Source organism: Sorex araneus, chromosome 2, assembly GCF_027595985.1.
Source record: "Sorex araneus isolate mSorAra2 chromosome 2, mSorAra2.pri, whole genome shotgun sequence".
Taxonomy (NCBI): Eukaryota; Metazoa; Chordata; class Mammalia; order Eulipotyphla; family Soricidae; genus Sorex; species Sorex araneus.
This window is the reverse complement of record NC_073303.1, coordinates 258,668,251-258,677,335: the sequence shown is the minus strand read 5'-3', so window position 1 is coordinate 258,677,335 and position 9,085 is coordinate 258,668,251.

Below are 9,085 nucleotides of genomic sequence, written 5' to 3'. Positions count from 1 at the left end.
CAGTTACGTCTCTAGTACCTCATCCAGTATCTGCATACAAAAAGGGTTTCATAGATGGAAACGGAAAGGAGAGAATACGAGCACTGTTTTGTTTGTTTTTAGGCCCCATCAGTGATGTTTAGGGGTTATCCTTGGCTCTATACTCGAAATCACTCCTGGCAGTGCTCAGGGGACTATAGAGGATACCAGAGACCATTGGCCATTGGCTTTGGGCCTCTGGGTCCAAATGTCTTATCAGGACACCAGTGGAGGGGCGAGGGTCCTTCCTCCTAACCCTGCACGACCCTTGCCTTGGTTCTACCTCCAGATGTTCTTCTCTTCTTCCACCTCCACTTCCCGGTCACTCAGGGCGAGCGCCTCTCGCCCAAAAGCTGCTTCTTGTCTTTCCTCTCTCCCCACAGGCCACCTGATACCTCACTCAGACTCCCGCCTCTTCCTCGACAGGCCAGACACGTTGTGGGCCGCCAGACACTGGCTCATGTCCACATCTGGAACTGCTTGCCAGGGTGGGGTGGTCAGAGAAGTTGGATGAATTCCTTTTGATGGGCTTAAATTATTTTTAAGATAATTTTAGGGGATCGAGTCTGTGATGTCTCTGAGGAAGGGCGAGCTGTTCTGGGTTCAGGAGAAGGTCACACCCTGCCCTTAGCGCAGGGCCTGAGGCACTTCCCAGGAAGGGAGATAGATCACTGTCTGTATCACTGTAGCACTGTCATCCCGTTGCTCATTGATTTGCTCGAGCGGGCACCAGTAATGGCTCCATTGTAAGACTTGTTGTTACTGTTTTTGGCATATCGAATATGCCACCAGTAGCTTGCCAGGCTCTGCCGTGCAGGCGAGATACTCTTGGTAGCTTGCCAGGCTCTCCGAGAGAGGTGGAGGAATTGAACCCAGGTCGGCTGCGTGCAAGGCAAACGCCCTACCACTGTGCTATCTCTCCAGCCCAGGAAGGGAGATGGCATTAATAATAAAGAATGCGATTAGGTGTGATTTTTCTCAAGATATCTCTAATTGGAGTATGCCTATTCATAAGTGATTAAAAGTGTCATTGAGGCAAAAAAAAATCAAACTTTTAATCACATCTGTAACTACCATGCATTAACAGAACTGTCAATACAGAAACCTCATGTGCTGTTCTCAACTTCACCTTCAAAGGACTGCAGAGTCTTTTTCAGTTGTTGTTTTGTTTGGGGGCCACCCCCAGCAGTGCTCAGGGCTGGCTCCTGGCTTTGGCTGGAGTAAAACAAACCCAGGGCAGCGGCATGCAAGGCAAGTGTCCTCCTCTCTGGACTATGGCTCCGCCCCCCGCCTTGTGTGCTTCTGACATGAACCTGTAGCTGCAAGAGCCATGCACAGGTCTGAGGCGCTGTGGCAGCCAGCCAGGGGCCGCTGATGACCCCGAGGCCCAATGTGCTCTAGAAAGAGCTGCCGAAGGTTCATTCAGATGCTTTGGCAGGTGAGGCAAAGTTCTTCTATTCGAAAGTAGCCCCAATTCTCAGAATTTCCATCCTGTATCACGGGGTGCCCAAGCTCTACATGGGAACGGAGAGAACTGGAAGGAAAGCCGGAAGCATCCCTCTCCCTCTTGCGTTGTTGCTGGAGAAAGTGAGACTTAGACGTCAGCCTGCAGAAGACCCCAGGTTCTGTGACTGATGGGACCACTGAGGGAGCAGCCCTGTTCCAGTAAGTGCAGGCATAGTTCCCACCAAACTGCGCCTTTGCAAATCTATCTTGCATCTTTCTTTTCATAGAGGAAAGTGAGCCAAGATCTTTTTCCTTCCCTCTTTGGTCAGGGCATGATTTATGCCTACAAAATAGTAAGTCAGAGAGTCTCTTGGCAACCTGGAAACTTTCTAGGGACACCAGTAACTACTTCCAGCACAAATTCAAGCTCTTTTGAGATTTTCTTTTTTATTTTCTTTTTTTTGGACTGGAGTGATATCACAGTGGGAGGGCATTTGCCTTACATGCAGCTGACCTGTGTTCGATTCTTCCGTCCTTCTCAGAGGTCCCACAAGCTACCCAGAGTATCCCACCCGCACGGCAGAACCTGGCAAGCTACCCGTGGCATATTCGATATGCCAAAAACAGTAACAACAAGTCTCACAATGGAGACATTACTGGTGCCCGCTCAAGCAAATCAATGAACAACTGGAGGACAGTGATACGGTGCTTTTTTGCTTTTTTTTTTTTTTTTTGCTTTTTGGGTCACACCCAATGATACTCAGGGGTTACTTCTGGTTCTGCACTCAGGAATAGTGCTGGCGGTGCTTGGGGAACCCTATGGTATGCTAGGAATCGAACCCTGGTTGATCACATGCAAGGCAAATGCCCTACCTGTCATGCTATCACTCTAGCCCCTATTTTGAGTTTTCAATGATGTTCAAAAGCACTGTGAGTTGTGACAATACCTAGGTTCATCACTATCACTATCATCATTATCATTCCGTTGATCCTTGATTTGCTCAAGCAGGCCCAGTAACGTCTTCATTCGTCCTAGCCCTGAGATTTTAGCAGCCCCTCTTTACTCGACCTTCTCAACAGTGCCGCATTAAAGGCTCTTTCAGGGTGAGGAGAATGAGACACATCATTGTTACTGTATTCATATGTATTTGGCATATAAATACGCCATGGGGAGCTTGCCAGGCTCTCCTGTGTGGGCAGGAAAACTCTCAGTAGCTTGCCAGTTTCTCCAAGAGGGAGAATGAGGCTATAAGATGTCATGTGGCCGCTTTGTGCTTGGTTTTACAGTCTCTGGATGTTGGCCATTGGTGGGATTACACGGTGCCAGGGGCAGTCCCTGGGTGTGACTGCCTACTGGAAAATGGGAAATCTGGGCAGAGGAGGCCCAGTCCTGCTTCAAGCAGGCTTGGAGGTCTCAGTCCCGGGTTCCACACACCTGGGTTCCTCTGCTGGTTCCTTTATGCGTGAGGCTCTTCCAGATGTGTGGAGACGGGCCTTGAGCATGGCTGTGGCTGGGTTCTGGAGGTCTTCGGCTGCCGGGGCTCTGCTCGACACGGAGAGGGAAACTCAGCCCACCCCCTCCGAGGGGCCCCGGTGAAGACAGCCAGGAGCAGGAGCAAGAGACTCTGCCTAGGTTGCATATGAAAAATGCAGGTTACTGACTCCCACTCTGGACAGACGTGCTCATTTAGCATCTTCCATATTTAGAAAATGCAGGACTGTGCTGAGCCCCCGGGGCTGCCTCTGAACGAGAGTCAGTGCACAGGGCCCGGGTCGCACGCGGCTTCCCTCCGGAGCTGTGACGGGGAGAGCTCCCCTCCCGCCCGGCGACACCAGCCTGCCCTGTGCACCCGCTGTAATTCAATTTTAGATAAAGCTTCTGAAGCATTCGAAAAGTTTTTAAATGATTAATCCTCTGCTACTCGGAATGCATCGTCGTTTCTGTCTTATGGAAGGAGAGCGGTTCTCGGAGTGTTCAAGCAAATTCCTGGCAAGTGGAATGAGAAACGAGGGCACGTACGTGGAAGATTTGGCGGGCCAGTGGGGAGAGGCTGCCAACTGCAAATGGACCTGCCGTCCCCTCAGGGAGGCTCTGCCGGGGGCCTCCTTCCCTCTGGGTATGTGCTTGTGCCACGGCGGGGGCGAGTCATGCCTCTCTTCCCTTGGCCACCCCCTGGCCAGCTCCTAGGACGCGGGCATGCCCGGAGCCTCACCACTTCCAGGAGCATCGATAGCCCAGATCCAGAGACTCCCCGGGGCACCTGCCCCTCCCCCGGTTGCTCTCCTGCCAGCTGATGTCTCGGCCAGAGAGAAAGGTCCAGCCTTGCCCGAGGAACTTATGAAAACCCCCCCACAGCACATGCTTTGCATGCACAGGACCTGGAATCCGGGTTCAATACCCTGCACACGTGATTCTCCCGGCACATGGATGTGGCCCCCCTGGTCCTGGTGACACATCAGGCACAAGCATCAGACTGAGTGACGGCCTGGGGCCCAGGACACAGCTTGGAAGGTTCCCCCTAACTCCACCAGAGCCAAGAAAATCCCCTCAAAACTACCAACAAGAAAGTGCTACCCGCTGCTTCCAGCCCCATCGAGACCCTGAGCGGCCGCCCACGAACGGCTCCTCCGCTCCTGAATGGCCATGATTCCTGAGGCGCATGGACCAACTCCATAACCCAGAAATTCCCCTGGACTTAATTACTCAAATACCAGAAATCTAGAGCCACGTGGCCGCTATTGAGGCCGCGCGATCTCATCTGCTCTTCAGTATCAGCAACAGAAAACATTATCTAACGATGCCTCCTCGGCAGGTCTGATTGTTTGGGGAAAATTCCAAATGACAATAGTGAGTTTTCTGTTGAAACGTTGAATGTAATCCAAGTAAAGAGAGAGTAAAGTGAAAATCATCGGTCACACAGGCGGGGGTGGGGGGTGGGATGGGAGGTATACTGGGGTTCTTAGTGCTGGAACATGTGCACTGGTGAAGGGATGGGTGTTTGATCATTGTATGTCTGAGACTTATATCTGAAAGCTTTGTAACTGTTTTCACGGTGATTCAATAATAAAAAATAAATTAAAAAAAAAGAAAAGAAAGCTCTACCACTGAGAGGTAACATTTTCCTAAGGCAAATTGCCCTCAGTGAAGACAGAGATGAAAACAACCATACGTAAAGGAAAAGTATCACTCTAGCACTGTCGTCCCGTTGTTCATCAATTTGCTGGAGCGGGCACCAGTAACGTCTCCATTGTTAGATGTGTTGTTACTGTGTTTGGCATATTGAATATGCCACGGGGAGCCTGCCAGGCTCTGTCATGCAAGCGGGATACTCTCAGTAGCTTCTTGAGAGAGATGGAGGAATCGAAACGCCCTACCCGCTGTGCTATCGCTCCATGTTTTAAATTCTTTGGAAGAGATGTTTAAATAACTACTTTTGATTTATTTAAACAACTCTCTGCTCTCACCCAAATAAATGAAGGGAAACATCAAAATATCTCGAATTTGGCAATTCTCAGCTCGTCAGAAATAACATTAAAAAATCTGCAATGATGAACATAAAATGGAAGTTTAGGAGTAAACAACCCCCCCTCCCCTCCCCAAGATTTTGGCTTTATTCCTCGCGTTGCTCTCCATGGCGCCGTCTCTCCATCTGTGCTGGACAGAGGCCGGAGCTGGCCGGCTCCGGATTGCCCTGGCCAACGGCGTCACTGCATGTCCCTACATGCACACATGGCCACGTGTCACACGTCACACTGTTCTGTCTGCCTTTGTATGGCAGGGGGGTGAATGTGGGTCGTACTCAGGGGCATGCAGGGGTCGCTTCTGGTGGTGTTTGAGGGTCCATATGTGTTGCCAGGGATGAACTGAGGTTGGTGCATGCAGGGCAAGCGCCCTCTCTGCTGTTCCATCTCTTCAGTCCCATGTTGCTTTGACACTTAACCTCCCATATGCCGGAAGGGGGTGGGGGGTGGAAGGGCAAGAAGTAGGTTTCTAAAGTTCTTCTTTCCTTCATCCCAGCATTCTCCTGCTCCTCGTCCCTTCTTCCCCCTCCCCCTCCCCAGGGACCCAGGCATCTTGGCCCACCCAGGAATGTGCTTTTTTGTTAAGGTGGCAGACACTTACAGTGGGGATGGGAGCCCCTTTCCCGCTTACAGAGTTCTTCTCCAAGATGTCTCGGGATGACTTTAGTTTTGTTCTTTGCTTTAGGTTTGTTTGCCCTACCCCATCTGCTGGGGTTGTGCGGGGGGGAGGGGGCAACAGTATCTATGAGGCTCCTATGGTCCGCTCAGGACTCCCTCACGCGTCACCTCCAGAGCTGCTGTCCTCGCTAGGGGAGACTCAAGGTCACCGAGTCAAGCCCGCCGCAGCCTCCTGGGCCTTCCCCGTCTTTCTTCCCTAGATGCGCGCCTTCCCGACTGGTCAGCAGAATCCCCCAGGGTGAAGGCAGGGGAGAGCGGGGTGCCTAGAGCCGGTCCTATTGCTCATGTGGTGAGAGCCGCCTCATCGTTACAACTTCCTGTACCGATCTGTGCTTTTATGCTTAAAAACAATAGTTTCTCCATTTTCCCGGGGACAGTGGTGCCCGTTTTACTCACAGTGATAAAGTGTCAGCCTCCGGGGAAGGGAAGGAAGCTGGTCCGGTCTGGCCTGGCCGTGCTGGCAAGGCACACAGGGAGCCTCCGATTTCCACCCTAGAACATCAACGTGTAGTGATGCCTTGTCGGTTCAAGGAGGACCATCCTGCACCTGTTTCGGACCCTCCTGCACCTGTTGGAGGAAATGGTTCAGTGCCGTGGTGGGGGCAGGGGGAGGGGAAGGGAGAGGAGTGGGGAACCTTCTCGGGTTCTACAGCTTTCCTGGAAACACTGGGAAAAATCTAAAACAATCTGAAATCTGAAAACAAAGATCTGAAAACAAAATTCTGAAAACAAAGATTCCTCAAGATGGCCATCAGAGGAGCCCAAAGAGCAACTTCCCAATTCCCCAGGGTCACCCCTGCTGTCTGTCCCTGCCAGCTGAGACAGCAGGCCTCTCTCCCTTGTGTACAGTTCCTCCTGTGTATGCATCTGGGGCCCCAAGGCACAGGCTAATGTGGTGTCTTCATCCTCTCATTGTTTCCTCTCTAGAGAGACACCTGATTTCCCACGTCGCAATCCCTCCCCACTGGGGCTCTATTCTTGGAAACAGGCTCTAAAGGATCCAATAGCAAATTCACCATTTCATCTTTTACATCACTTCCTGGAGTGGTGGGACCAGGGTCCACGGAGCCCCGAAGGAAGTGTGGTGAGGGACCTATGGCCGAATACAGTAATTTTCTCCAGACACGTTCTGGAGACTTTCCACGGTGGGCGCAGAGCTCTGCTGATGTAGGACACGCTTGGGCCAGGGCCAGAGCTGACCTCATCTGGCCATCTGCTCTGATGCTGCATGGAGGCCTGTGACATTAGTGGATAAGAATGGGCCGGTCCTGTCTGTTTTAGGAGATCAAGGACACTGGACTGATTGTTCCTGAGAATTTCTCACTACACTGGTATTCTGGGAGGTGGATTTCGTGGCTTAGAAAAATATTCAGTATCAAAAAATGCCACATGGTATTTTAGGATTGAGTAACATCTAGTACATTGAGTAAGATTCAGCTTTGGAAGCGAGCAAGGGCACCTAAAGGGTTTGCTTTAGGAATTAGGGTAGGGTGAATCCACCGTGGATAGAGTGAGTCACCAGTAGGTTCTTGGAAGCTACAACTAGAGGTGAAACCACTTATAACAAAATCAATTTGATCCTGTTCTAATTGATACCAGCAAGAGTTTAAGTTCCTTGTCACGAACCACCAAACTTTAAAAACTGACTCACCCAAAGAAGTATCACCGTCTCACCGTCACTGTCATCCCGTTGTTCATCGGTTTACTCGAGTGGGCGCCCGTAACATCTCCATTCATCCCAGCCCTGAGATTTGGCAGCCTCTTCTTAGTCATCTTTCCCAACGATTAGAGGCTCTTTCAGGATCAGGGGAATGAGACCTGTTGTTGTTACTGTTTTGGGCATATCGAATACGTCACGGGGAGCTCGCCCAAAGAAGTATATTCAGCAATAATTTATAGTCAACTATTCATTCTCCATCCAATCTGCTGGGCCCTGGCTAGTGTCATGGCTAGCCCAGACCAACACCTAGCAGCTCAGGGTCAAGACAGTCCCCAGCCCTGGTCAGGAAGCCTTCCTCACAGGACGCTTCCCACCCCACAATACTCACCTGACGATGGAGACCAGTCAAGGAACTGCATGTGTCCATTTCAGGGAGAAGTGGAAGAAACCAGAATCCATGAAGAAAACCCTCTAGCCAGAGGGAGGATGAACAAACTCCAGGGGCCCACCCAGAATCACTGATTGCTTATTAAAGTCCCAAGGAACCTACATGTACCATAGCACTGTGGTTACTTAAGGACTTGCTCTAATAGGAGAATCAATTGATTCTCTTGGGTGGGGTTGGGTGGGGGCCCGGGGAATAACCCAGACATGTTCCAAGGTCACAGACCACAGACCACCCCCAACCCATGAAAGCATTTCCTACTTGAACGTTCACTCTCCCCATAGGTTGTGTGTGTGTGGGGGGGTCTGTTACCACATCTCTCTGACATAGATCTTCCCTACCACCTTGTTACAGGAACGTGTTCATGTACTTGAACATACTCAGGTCCCGTCTCTACTAGAGAGAAGCGCTGGTCCTTAGCATGAGTGATGTCCCATGAAGCTGAAGACTTTTCTCCATCACACAGTGGCTCTGCCCTTGGCCTGTCCATCAATGCTGACTCTGCTAGCAACGGCTCCCTCTTGGCAAGGATGAATTGTACAAGTAGGTGCTCACAGACTGCCGTTCCCCCAGACAGCATCGGTGAGGCACTGCAGGGACACACCAATGTCAAGAAGGGTGGAAGACAGTAAACTTGTCACCTGCTGGTCCACTGGCCTCAGGAGAGCTGCCACACGTTTGAGGGCTCCCATAAACTACAAGAGGGTAGGGAAAGCAGGAACTCAACTGTGAGTTTAGTTAAAGGTCTGGCAGATGGCAGTCCCTCAGCAACTGTTTCTTGAGAAACGACCTAAACGGACACGAATTGTTGAAGAAGCCTGGTTACATACTTGCAACAACCAGGAGGAAACCCTTTTCAGGAATGGGGGATGGGTCCAGTTTGAGCTGGAATCTGCATTCTTCTGCTCTCACTGGCAAGGTACTTAACTCTTCCTGATTTTACGTTTCTTCTCCTTGCAGGAAGAACTAAATGGATATTAATGGATATTAATTTTGTAAAGGGTTTACCATGCTGTCTTCAAGCCAGCATGTCTAGTGCTACTAATGTCAAATATGACAATATTCACAAATGACAAGTTCTTCCAACACATCATAGTAAATTTTAAATATTCTCTTGGACTAGAGAACATTTAGGATATGGGAGAAGCTGGGGCCCCGAACAGTTTATATAACATTTATTATGCCCCTAGTACTGTGCTATGCACTTAGGGGTTACATCATTTTTATAGCAGCCCAGTGCCAGTGAGGGATGTTTACTCACCAGATAAGAAAATGGGAGAGTTTGGGGAAGTAAGTAGAGGCACAGTCATAAACCT